This window comes from Protopterus annectens, chromosome 5.part1 (genome assembly GCF_019279795.1).
Source record: "Protopterus annectens isolate FY-2018-M chromosome 5.part1, PAN1.0, whole genome shotgun sequence".
NCBI lineage: Eukaryota > Metazoa > Chordata > Ceratodontiformes > Protopteridae > Protopterus > Protopterus annectens.
The window spans coordinates 448,041,686-448,054,415 of record NC_056736.1 but is presented as its reverse complement, the minus strand read 5'-3'; the positions used below and the strand labels follow the sequence as shown (position 1 = coordinate 448,054,415).

The following is a 12,730-nucleotide window of genomic DNA, read 5'->3' as shown; positions in this document are numbered from 1 at the left end:
TTGGGTCTTTGTTGCCATTGTTTTGAAATATTGAGTCAGTTGTAGTTGTTTGTCTGGTGTCAGAAGCCTTCTGGGCCGTTGTATTCAAGTTGGCACCCAGGAATCTCATTTTGTGAGGGTACCAGTTTTGATTTCTTTTTGTTTACTGTGTAACCCAGGCAACTTAGATGTTTTACAAAAGCCAGATTAAGAGAATGTCCTTGCTTTCTGCTTGGATGAGGCAGTCGTCCAGGTATGGGTATATTTGAATCCCTCTGTCTGCAGTATGCAATTACTGGTGCCAGGCATTTTGTGAAGACCCTGGGCGCAGTAGAGAAGCCAAAGGGCAGTGCAGAGAATTGGTAATGGGTTGAACCTGCAATGAAACAGGTATTTCCTGCAACTTTGTCTGATAGGGACATTCAGGTATGCCTCCTTGAGGTCCAACGTTACTAGCCATGCTTTCTTGCCCTACATGGGAAGAAGCTGCTGTAGTGTCAGCATCTTGAATTTGGGTACTTGTAAGAAGGTGTTTAGAATTGAAAGGTCCAGAATTGGTCTCCAGGCATTGTCCTTTCTGGGAACTAGAAAGAGTCTTGAGTAAAATCCTTGGCCTTGCTCTTGTGTAGGTACCAGTTGAATGGCTCTCATGTCCATGAGAGCTGTAATTTGTTTTTGTGCCTCTGCCCATTGATTTTGTGGCAGGTTTGGCATTCCTCTTTTCATTGGCAAGGTGTGAAAATGGAATCTGTATCCTCGTGAAATTATGTCTAGGACCCATTTGTCCTTTGTGACAATGTGCCAGTTGTCTGAAAAAAGTGCGAGTTTTCCTCCCAAGGGGGTTGCCAAGAGAGTGTTGCTTGGCCAGATGAGGTGCAAGTCATTGAGTTTGCCTTCTGGTAGTTTGGGACCTGTCTTCTCCTCCCTTCTGTGTTGCAGTGCCCCATTGTCGAGGTTTGTATTGGGCTTATGGTTGTCCTCTGCCTCTTGAAGGTCTGTATTTACCCCTCTGTGGTCTGTCAGTAGCTGGAAAGGACCAATTTTTGTTGGCCAATTTCTGCTGAAGCGAGAGGGCTGTACCTGTAGAAAATCTTTGACTGTTTGCATAGATTTTGCCTTATCCTCCATTTTCTTTAAGACTTGTTCTGCTTTAACTCCAAAAAGAACATCCTGCTGTAAGGGAGCATTTAGAAGCTTTGCTTTAACATGATCAGGCAGAGTTTGTTCCTTTAACCAAGCATGCCTACGTATAACAGACCCAGTGACAGCTGCTCTGCAGGAAGCCTCCAAAGAATCAAACCCACATTGTAAAGTATGTTTGCCCACCTGTTCAGTTGCATGCAACAGATCCTGCATTTCTTTCAATTCAGACTGTTGAGGGAATGTGCTCATTTTTTGTTTTAACTGAGACATTAGAAACTGCTGACATTTTAGCATGTGACATTGGCAATTTAGTGCCCTGATAGCTAAAGTGGCTGAGGTGTAAACCTTTTTCCACCTGTCTATTGCTCTGGAGTCCCTTTCAGAGGGTACAGGATTTTTTGCCATAGAAGCCTTAGCCCCTTTGGGACCCTGGGAGATAGTCTCTGGATCAGCAACAGGGCTTTTATAAAGGAATTTGTGGGAGTCAGGCACTCTATAGTATCTGTCAGGTTTGGCTGGAGCAGGAGGCAGAGAATCTGGGTTCAACCTGGATTCTAAGTAAACATCCACAATGTCTAAAACTGGGGGGATGGCAAGTGGTCTGTGCTGGGGGAGTAAAAGAAACTGAGTCTTTTCTTTGAGTCAGAGTAGTCCTGACCTTCCCAGTGAAAATGCTCCCTCATAGTGTGCAAAGTTTCCCCAAAGGCGTAGTCTTCAGGAGGAGAAACTGAGGGAATAGAATCCTCAGCATCAGAATCTTCGTAAGGGGAGGAGGAGTAATCTTGGTCCTCAGAGGAGCCTGAGGAAATAGACACTTGATCAGAGGAGGCATAATCTTCCTCTTGTCTAGGCCTTTTGTCGGGTGGGGGTTGGGAACCCCTGATTAAAGAGATCAAATCTTCAGCCATTTTGAGCATCTGTTTCTTAGGCATGGGGCCTTAAACTGGAGACTGAAGTGCAGTCTTTTTAGGTTTAATGGGAGTCTTAAGCTTAGGATACGTTTTTATGGTGAGCGTCATCGGTCTGAAAACGCCTTCAGAAACCAAAGGTGCTTCTACAGCACCATCTCCTTCTGCAGTGTCGTCGGTAGGGGCTAAACAAAATGGCTGCGTCGGCCTAGCACTTTCCGCCAAAGGCTCCGAAGCGGTCTCTGGTTCCAGATCTGCGGTAGTCCGGGTCTGCGTCGGAGCCTCACTGAAGACCGGAGACCGGTCCAGCCGAGGCCTCAGAGTCTGGCTTGGGTCTAGGCTGCCTGTCCTTATCCTTGCGTTTTTTGTGCATGCCGGTAGTCGGTTGCTCCAACGGCATTGTGTAGTAAAATTTTCTACCGAAGTAGCGTGCGAAATCAAAGCGTCTTTTTATAGTACGCTTATTAAACCTAGCACAAAAACGACAACCAGTGACGTCGTGGTCTGGGCCTAGGCAAGGTATGCAGTAAGAATGAAAATCCTTATGAGGTATTTGCTTCCCACAAGAAATACAATTGTTAACTTTTCTGACATCGGTCTGAGGCAAGAAAAGTTTCCCCAATGGGGTACTTAGCTTTATTGAAGACTTCGGATCTGAAATTCGACTTCGAAAATCTCAGGTGTCGGCCGACCGGCACTTGCGAACTGCTTCGGGCACCGCGCAGCAAGAAAGACTGAAGAAAATGACATTGGATGCAATATATATACCCCTGGCGCACTGACGTCAAGGAAGAAGCGACAGCAACCGACGCCAGACCAAGACTTTGGAATTCCGGCTGACTGCGAGACCACCCGACGACAGGATAACCCAAGTGTGATGACTGCAGCAGGGTAACACGATGAACATCTAAGGTAATTAGCCAGGCTGCCAGGTTCAGGGCTTGAAGCTGGGAGTGCAGAATCTGGCCCTCCTGCTGGGAAAGCAGGGAAGGGGTCTGAGGGAGGTGCCATGGTTCCAGCAGTGACGGTGCGCAGGAGGGGTTACCAGTGTTGGCGTGGTCTGGTGCAATGAGTATTGTCCTTGGTATGTCCTGTTTGATCTTTAGTAGAACTTTTGAGAGGAGAAGCAGAGGGGGAAAGGCATAAACTGAGAGGCTTTCCCAGGTAAAGAACAGGGCATCCAATTTCCAAGATTGTCTGTGGGGAGTCTATGTGCAAAATTTGTCCAATTCGTAGTTCTGAGGGGAGGCAAACAAGTCCATCACTGGGCTCCCCCATTTGTTTCTAAATGTTGAATATCTTTGGTTCCAGTTTCCAATCGTGTGGGTCCATGAGACTTCTGCTTAGTTCATCTGCCAGTGAAATTAGCATGCCTGGCAGGAATTGAGCTTGTAGGTGCACTTGGAAGCTCAAGACTGTGTTCCACACAGCCATGGCTAGTCTGCAGATAGGGTATGAGTGGGTTCCCCCACTGCTTGTTTATGTACCACATTACAGTGGTGTTGTCTTGTCTTTACCAATAACTGTCCTGGAAGAATGTGGTCCTTGAAGGCGGTCAGAGTATTCTGTACAGCTAACATTTCTTTTTGATTGATATGCAGGAGCATTCGACTCTGGTTCCATTTGCCCTGAATGCACTGCCCTGCCAAGTGAGCCCCCCATGCATAGTCTGATGGGCCTGTTAGGGTTTGGGCAGCAGGGGGTAGAGTGAATGGCAGTCCCTTGTTGTGGTGGCAGGCTTCTGCCCACCAAAGGAACTCTGTCTTTATTCAAGGAATGATAGGAATCATTGATTCCAGGTCCTGAGAATGTTGACACCATAGGTTTTTTAGATACCATTGTAGTTTCCTCATATGCAGTCTTGCATATGAAATTAGTAGAATGCAAGAGGCATGAACCCCAGGGCTTATACTATTTTCCTTACAGACAGCTGGGTCTTTGTGGCCAGTAGTTTGAAGTAGGCTGTCAAACTTGTTTTGTTGGCGTGAGGTAGGCCATCTGGGAAGTTGTATTCAATCTTGCTCCTAGGAATACAATTTGTTGGCAGGGTAACTAGGTTGGATTTCTTTTCATTTATGTTGTACCCCAGTGAGGTTAGCAGTTTCTTTACAAATGCCAGGTGATTTAATAGTATGAAATAAAGATAAAAAGCACTTCGACACAATCAGAAAAAGTCAACTAATTTAATCACAACAGGTTAGCGCTTTCACAGTCACTCAAACAACCGCTTCATCAGACAAACATTTCATAAAACAGTCAATATTTAAAAAACTATGCACCAATGAGAATGCCATACTAATTATCTTATAAAATTTAAAGCAAAACAACATATTAAAAAACATATATAGAGAACATATATAAAAAACTATAAAGCACTAAGTTAATGTTTCAAACATCTCTGATGTAAAAATGGTTTCAAAGAAACCATATCATTTATACCTGGATATGTATCAGCTTTAAAAAGGATAATCAATTTTTGCTCAATGGCTTCAGTCATATTACAGATATCACCACCTCTCTTGCCTTCATTTATTAGTTCTAATACAAAAAACTTAAATTCATGACTTATACCATTACATTCTACATGTTTAGCTAATGCATTAGTATTTTATTTTTCCTATTACTAATACCCCCAAGATGCTCTAACACACGTTCTTTAAGGGACCTGTTGGTCTTACCAACATAGAAAAACTGTACAGAAACAGTAATAAACTAAATTATGACTGGTGCAATCAGCATAAAAAGGGAACAAAGCAATCATGAAAGGGATGTCTAAACCGGGGGGGGCACTATATAGAAATGTACAGACACTGCAATGTCCACATGGATAGGTAACCCTTACGTTGTGATTCTAGTACTACATCTTTACTATAACAAAATTGTTTCTTTAAAGACAAGTTATTCCTAAAAGAGAACAATGGAGTCTGAGAAATGCATTCGAGTATAGAATATTTCAATGTTTCCTAATATCACAGAATATATTGACATCACTTGCATAGGTTAACAAAAACCTCATTCATATTATTGCTATCAGATGACTCAACCACATCTGGGTACAATTTTTCTGAAAAATAAAGGTTTACCTATGCTGTGCCTTTCTTTCATAACTTGGTTTATGAAGTTATTAACTTCTCTCAGAATATCCCCTGCTGAGAAAGTCTATTTTCAAAGTATTAAAACTTGTAACCAATCACATTCATCACTATGTATTCTCATCATCCTAAGGAATTGACCTTTAAGCTTAATTCTGGACACATGTCGTGGATGCATACTACCTTTATGTAAAGTATTTTTTCTAATCTTTTTCCTATATAGAGATGTTTTAAAGCCACCTATATCTTTCCTATTAATATAAACATCTAAAAAGCTTACCTTTTCCACTGAATATTCATAGGTAAATCTCAAAAACCAAGTGGTAGAATGCAACCACTCTATAAATTCAGATAGACTAGTTCCATCACCTTCCCATAATAAAAAAAACAGTCAACTATACGTCTTTACCAAAGCACCCTAGGATGAGCTAAAATCCCTATTTCAGACTCCCATTGAGCTAAAGCTAAGTTGACGTAGCTATTGGCACAAGACGTACCCATAGCCACGCCAACTTTCTGCAAGTAATAGTCATTACCAAACAAATACATTATCAAGGATGATACCAAGTAACTCACAAATAAGAAAAACCTTATCATTCGAGTAACATTTCATGCCATTAAGCATACTCCTGATATTCTCAATACCCCACTCACTGGGGATGACCGTAAACAATGAGCCTATGTCCAGGGCAACAAGTAGTAGGTCTCTAGTGCTAGCCAATCCTGCAGTCCCTCTATACAGTTCTTCTAAAAAATGTGTCACATAAAATAGGTTGATCAACAATAGGTCATAGCATCTTGCGCTACAAAAATACAGAGGCTCATTGACCCAGCCTCTCCCGGACACAATCGGACGCATAGGTGGATTCACCAGATTTTTGTGTAGTTTATATACTAAGGGGATATTTGGATTATCTACACTAAAATATTTAAACAAATCCTCATTAATGACTCTAGAAATCAACAAATCAAAGAGGGTATGAGTGGGTTCCCCCCTGCTTGTTTATGTACCACAACAGTGGTGTTGTCAGTCTTTACCAATAATTGTTCTGGAAGAATGTGGTCCTTGAAGGCTGTCAGCGCATTCTGTACAGCTAGCATTTCTTTTTGATTAATATGCAGGTGCATTTGATTTGGGATCCATTTGCCCTGAGTGCCCTGCCAAGTAAGCCTCCCATGCATAGTCCGATGCATCTGTTAGTGTTTGGGCGGCAGGGGGTAGAGTGAATGTCAGTCCCTTGTTTTGGTGGCAGGCCTCTGCCCACCATAGGAACTCATCTTTAGACAAGGTATGATAGGAATCACTGATTCTAGGGTCCTGAGAATGTTGACACCATAGGCGTTTTAGATACCATTGTAGTTTCCTCATATGCAGTCTTGCATATGGAATCAGTAGAATGCAAGAGGCCATGAACCCCAGGGCTTGCAGTACTTTCCTTGCAGATAGCTGGGTCTTTGTGGCCAGTAGTTTGAAGTAGGCTATCAAATGAACTTGTTTCTCTGGCATGAGGTAGACCCATCTGGGAAGTTGTATTCAAGCTTGCTCCCAGGAATATAATTTGTTGACATGGTACTAGATGTGATTTCTTTTCGTTTATTGTATACTCCAGAGAAGTCAGTAATTTCTTTACAAATGCCAGATGAAGTAATACTATGCCCTGGCTTTCTGCCCAAATTAGACAATTGTCCAGGTATGGGTATATTTAAATATTTGTCTAAAAAAAGACAAGACTGGAGCTAGGCACTTTTTGAATACCCTGGGCGCAGTAGATAAGCCAAAGGGCAGTGCAGAGAACTGATGGTGCCTGTAGCCTGCTCTGAAGCGTAGGTATCTACTGCAAGATTCCCTTATTGGAATTTGCAGATAGGCTTCCTTTAAATCCAGTGTTGCCAACCAGGCATTTTTGCCTAGCATGGGAAGCAGCTGATGAAGAGTTAGCATTTTGAATTATGGGATTTCCAAGAAAGTGTTCAGGATAGACAGGTCCAGAATAGGACACCAGGAATTGTCTTTTCTGGGTACCAGGAAAAGTCGAGTAGAAACCTTGCCCTCCTTCTTCTGGGACAGGTTGAACAGCCCTGATGCTTAGGAGAGAGAGAACTTGCCCTTGAGCCTCTGCCCACTGATTCGGGGGTAGGTCTGGCCAACCATTTGGGGTTGGTAAGAAGTGGAAGTGGAATCTGTATCCTTGGGAAACTATTTAAAATCCATTTGTCTTGGGTAATGAGTTCCCAATTTTTTGCATGCAGGGCAATCTTTTCCCCTAAAGGAACAGTCAGTCGGGCAAGGCTTGGAAGGTTTTAAGTTGTCATTGTGACTGTTTACCATAGGGGGGTGTCTTACTACTCCCCAGCTTTGGAAGTGAGAGTCCCCCACCGCTTAGGCCTGTGAGTACCTTGGGACTGAAGCCTGGGTGATCTGCTGGTTCTGGGTTTCTGAGAAGGCCTGAAGAGGCAGGAAAGGACCAATTCTTAGAAGGCCAATGCCTACTAAATCTGGGAGGCTGTACCTGCAGGAAGTCTAACAGTTTGCGTAGATTTAGCTTTTTCCTCCATCTTTTTAAGTACTACTACTGCTTTGTTGTCAAACAGGCGGTCTTAGTTTAAGGGAGCATCCAGTAATTTAGCTTTAACATGATCTGGCAAAGATTGCTCCTTAAGCCAAGCATGCCTTCTAAATACAGACCAAGTGACAGCAGCCCTGCAAGATGCCTCTAAAGAATCAAAACCACATTGCAAAGTATGTTTTTCAACTTGTTCAGCTGAATGCATTAAATCCTGTAATTCTTTATTTTCAGCAGTCAGGAATCATCATTTTCTGTTTAAGCAATCCAATAATATGTTGCTGATACTTTAACATATAAAACTGGCAGTTTAAGGCCCCTAATGGCCAAAGTTGCAGAAGTGTATACTTTCTTATGCCATCTATTCAGGGCCCTGTAATCTCTATCAGAGGGGGTAGGGTTTTTGGCAGAAGTAGCCTTAATGTCCTTGGGTCCCTGTGAAATGGTCTCAGGATCTGCAGTAGGGTTTTTAAAGAGGAACCTGTGAGAGTCAGGTAACCTGTAATACCTGTCAGGTTTTCTGGGAGCAGGAGGTAAAGTGTCAGGGGTCAGGTTAGATTCCGAGAAGGCATCATATACAATGTCCAGTACCGGAAGGATGGCTAAAGGCCTGTGTTGAGGTAGGAGTAAGAATTCCCTAAGCCTCTTTTTGGAGTCAGAGTAATCCTGGCTTTCCACTGGAAAGACTCCCTAAGAGTATGCAAGGTTTCACAAAAGAGAAATCCTCAGGAGGGAAAGAAGAGGGAATGGAGTCTTCTGCATCAGAATCCTCATAGGTAGATAAGGGAACTCCTGGTCATCAGAAAAAACAGAAATTTCAGAATCCTGATCAGAAGAATCATTAGGAAAATCAGTCCTAGGTCTCTTACAGGGAGAAGGGCGACTTCCCCTGATTAGAGTAATAAGGTCTTCAGCCATTCTTATCATTTGTTTTTAGGCTCAGAGGCCTTACCATGCGGTCTGGGCGTCTGTTTTCTAGTCATGGGTCGAGATTTAGGCCTAGAAGAAACTGGCGTCGGTTTAATATACAAGTCAGTAAGCCTGACTACACACCCTCAGAAGCCAGTGCCTGCACAGCGGCTCCAGACCCATCCAAGGTAGAGACATCCGCAGGTTCCACGGTTGAAGCATCTCGCGGCATACCGGACTCAGAATGGGTCTCAGTAGAGGCCTACAAATCTGAAGTAGAGGGTAATCAGGGGCTGCGAAAGCACCTCACTGAGTACCGGCGAACTGGCAACTAGCTTAGGAAAAGCATCATCGGCAGCTTTGGACCAAGACGGCCTGTTTCTGTCTATCTTTGCGTTTTTTCATAATGTCGGTAGTCTGATGGCTTACCGAAGACATACCTGGATATTTAAACAAAGCACCAAAATATTTAGAAGCGTAAATATACAGACGACGAATAGTTCGTTGTTTAAATAAGGCACAAAACCGACAGCAAGGTATGTCTTGGTCAGGGCCTAGGCAAGGAATACAGTACGAATGGAAATCTTTGAGGTATTTGCTTTCCACAAGAAATACAAACATAATTGACTTTTAATGACATCGGTTTAGAGCAAGAAAAAGTTTCTCCAATGGGGTACTTAGCTTTAATTGAAGACTTTGGTTCTGAAACTTAAAACAAAAATTTCAAGAGTCAGTTGACCGGCACTTGTGAACTGCTTCTGCTTCGGGCACCACACAGCAAGAAAGACTGATGTAATGGCGTCGGCTGCATGCTTTATACCCCTGACGTCACGGAAGATGAGACAGCAACCGACGCAGGACCCAAGACTTTGATAATCAGGCCAACTGAGGGCTGCTGCAAGCAGATAACCCTAATGTGATGACTGCAGCAGTGAAACATGAACATCCGAGTAACTTATGCACTACTGGAGTGAATCAAAATTGTTCAAAATAAATCATGTACAAGGCATAACTGAATCTATTACAGTTTGCTCAGCTAATGTACATCCATATATGTCACTGTTTAAAACATGTTAATAAAAATGTGTTACAGTGCTCTGATGGTTTTAATCAAGACTGCAAAACTAGGAAATCCTGCATCGCAGTGTTCTGAAAAATCTCTCATTTTATTTAGAATTAAATACTTTAATGAGAACCCAAATGATACAAGACAAAAAAGTGAAAGCTTCAGACAAACATTGTCTTGGCTGCTAGCGTTGCAGAATCTGACAACGAACAGGAAAAAAACTCATCACCTTAGACTAAGGGCTGCCATTAAAGGCCACAACTCCTCCTTGAACAGAGGTCTACTTAATGGCATGACTGGAATTATCTGATTACCATGAATGACTACAGTGACTACAGGGAACTGGCTGATGGGAGTATTGGGAATGACTGGAATGTATGGACCAAAGTCGAACATTCAGAAGAAAGTAGAGAAACATACCCCCCTACCTCCACTACCTATAGTATTAGTTCTACCCTGTCAGCAAGACAGCTGTTGATGGGAGAAGAGATGAGTTGGAAAACTGCAGGGGTTGGTGGTCAAACCTACAAAGCAACCCTTCTATGGAAAGGCAAAACTTGAGCTCAGAGGAAAAAGGACTTTGCATACATAAAAAGGACCAACTTTTGGTCCTCCTCTTAGAACACTCCACAAATGATAAATGTCTTCAGTTTTTATCATTTTCCTTGGCAAGGAAAGAAAACTTTTAAGAACCTCCTTTTTGTTTCTCCTTCAAAGCACCATGAGCCACCTTCGCAATGAGAATAAACTTGCAAAATGTGCCTATTACATATGAAAGAAAATAAACAATGGTAATATCACTAAGCACTCAAACAAAAAAATGCATTCCTGGAGACTTGACTCTCAAAAAGAAGAGGTCATGTGAAAATGGTGACAGCAATATTAATATTTCCTGTTGCATCTGAGCTGCAGGATGGTGTTAAGAAAAAAACAGTAAGTTTCTGATACTCCAGGAGGCATACCTCTCAACCTCCAGATCAGAGAATCAGGGACATTCAGGAACACCTAAGTTACATAACATGCATATTTAAATCAGTTCATTAGTGGAAACGTCCACCCATTCATTCAATTACACAAAGAAAAATTCAACCAAATATACCATTTAACACAAAGCAAATTAATTAGCAGGAGTATCATGAACACTGCAAAATCAACTTTCTTACATAGATACTTTATGGAGCAAAAAAACTCCTTACATCCACTAAAGACTTCATACTTTCACACTTGCTATACATATACACAGATGCAACTTCAGATTTAATTGTATGGTTCCCCTTTAGAAAATACATGTCATGAACTCATAAAACCAAAAAGTACAAAAATACAAAAACAAATTCTGCTATACTGCGTTTCCTACCACTTCACGCCATTTTTGACTATGTATAGTTAGCAAATTCAAGAAATGTCATAACCTTAACAAGGAGAGGGTCACAGTACTGCATGAAAGAGAGACTCTCTGATTATGGGCAGCAGTATTGGCCTAACCATGCAGGTATCCCTTAACATCCTTCCTTCAGAAAAAATATGCCACAAAGATGATCAGCTTTAACAAGAACATCAAATGGGTGTCTGGTGTCATTCAAAAGGGTGTCATATGTCTCTCTGCCTGGGATGACATGACGAGCCGCTGGCCATGAGGGGGGGCCGACTTGCACCACCCTGGGATGGGGATATTGGCTAAGGCTCTTGCCACCCCATAGTGCCTTTTTTTGCAAGGCTCAGAATTCTAAACCTACCACCTAGAAAACAAAAAGGGAAGAACCTTCTACTGGATCAGGCAATCCCAAATAAAATCAATCACAAAGAGACAAGCGAGAAGTCCTGGTCGACCCTGACCATTGCCAGCCATTAATTAAAGAGGAGGAGAAAGCTATTACATGAGAGAACAAAATCCATAAAAAAAGGGAAGTCACACCCATTATATTATAAAAAAAATATCGAGCACTCATAAAATCAACTAAGGCCAATTTTGAGAGAAAAATTGCCATGCATAAAGGACAATCATAAGGCCTTTTTCAGCTATGTTTAGGAACCGGGTGGAACTCACAGATATGCTCAGAATTAGGTCAAAATGATACAAAAATCAGGAGATAACTATCCTAGCCTCCCAGCCCTGACATCTCAAATGCTGCTCTCAAAAAAGCTGCTTCTCTAAAGCTAAAACACAACAGCATCAATGGATATGGTGGATGGTGCTGTGCTACCACTGACTAAATAAAAGGATAAAGGCCGCACGCAGCAATCTCAGCCCTACCACAGGACCATCATCGCAAGGAGTGGTGGCGTGCGCAACTGTGGGTCCCAGAAGCTACCATATGGCAATCCACTAAGCACAGAAGAGGTTATCAGGGACCTCAGGGACCCAGTGGACAGTCCTTTTTCTTTTTGACACCTCCACATTGCTAAAAAAGTTAGACCTTCTTCCATGCCACCCTGATGTGAAGGGATTCACATCCAGATCTAGTGAGGTCATTTTAATGGACTGCTCCCACCTCTCCACCTCAATCCACCAAAACCACTAAAGCCTTAACTTAAATAATAGCACCGCTTAACTATGGGATATAAATAGAGGGACTGGTAGGACTCAGATCCTCAGGAAAAATAACATCTGTGGAGAATAAAAGAGACATCCATGTGACAGAGAGCCTGAAGAAATCTTGACCTGTGGATCTAGACCTGTGGATGGGAGATCGATCATCTCTGGGTCACTGCTTTCTGAGGGCACAACAAACTACATAGGCACAAACTTACTTCATATATGGGGTGGCATATAGCCAAAATATAAGCTAGGCTTATAAATATCTATTAGGCAGATAGCCTAGTATAAACCTATGAACCTATGAACCTATGAGAAGCAGAAACACTTGCATAACAGAAATTTCATTTCCAAGTTCTTTAGCCCCTAAACTTAACACCTTACCCCACACAAACCTGCGTTTCTATTCCAGCATAACTTTTTTTTTTTTTTTTTTTTAAAGCAGCTTACTTACCTGTTATTGTTGAGCTGAAAATAAAATAAAACCCTCACAACCACAGACCTCCGGGGAACAATTATTCCACACACCCATG

General features: G+C 42.3%; 1 protein-coding gene across 1 annotated transcript in view; it reads right to left on the bottom strand.

Annotated features, from left to right (window-relative positions):
* NUP98 (nucleoporin 98 and 96 precursor) overlaps positions 1 to 12,730 on the bottom strand; it is a 1,998,548-nt gene that overhangs the window by 1,361,012 nt on the left and 624,806 nt on the right. The window lies entirely within an intron of this gene.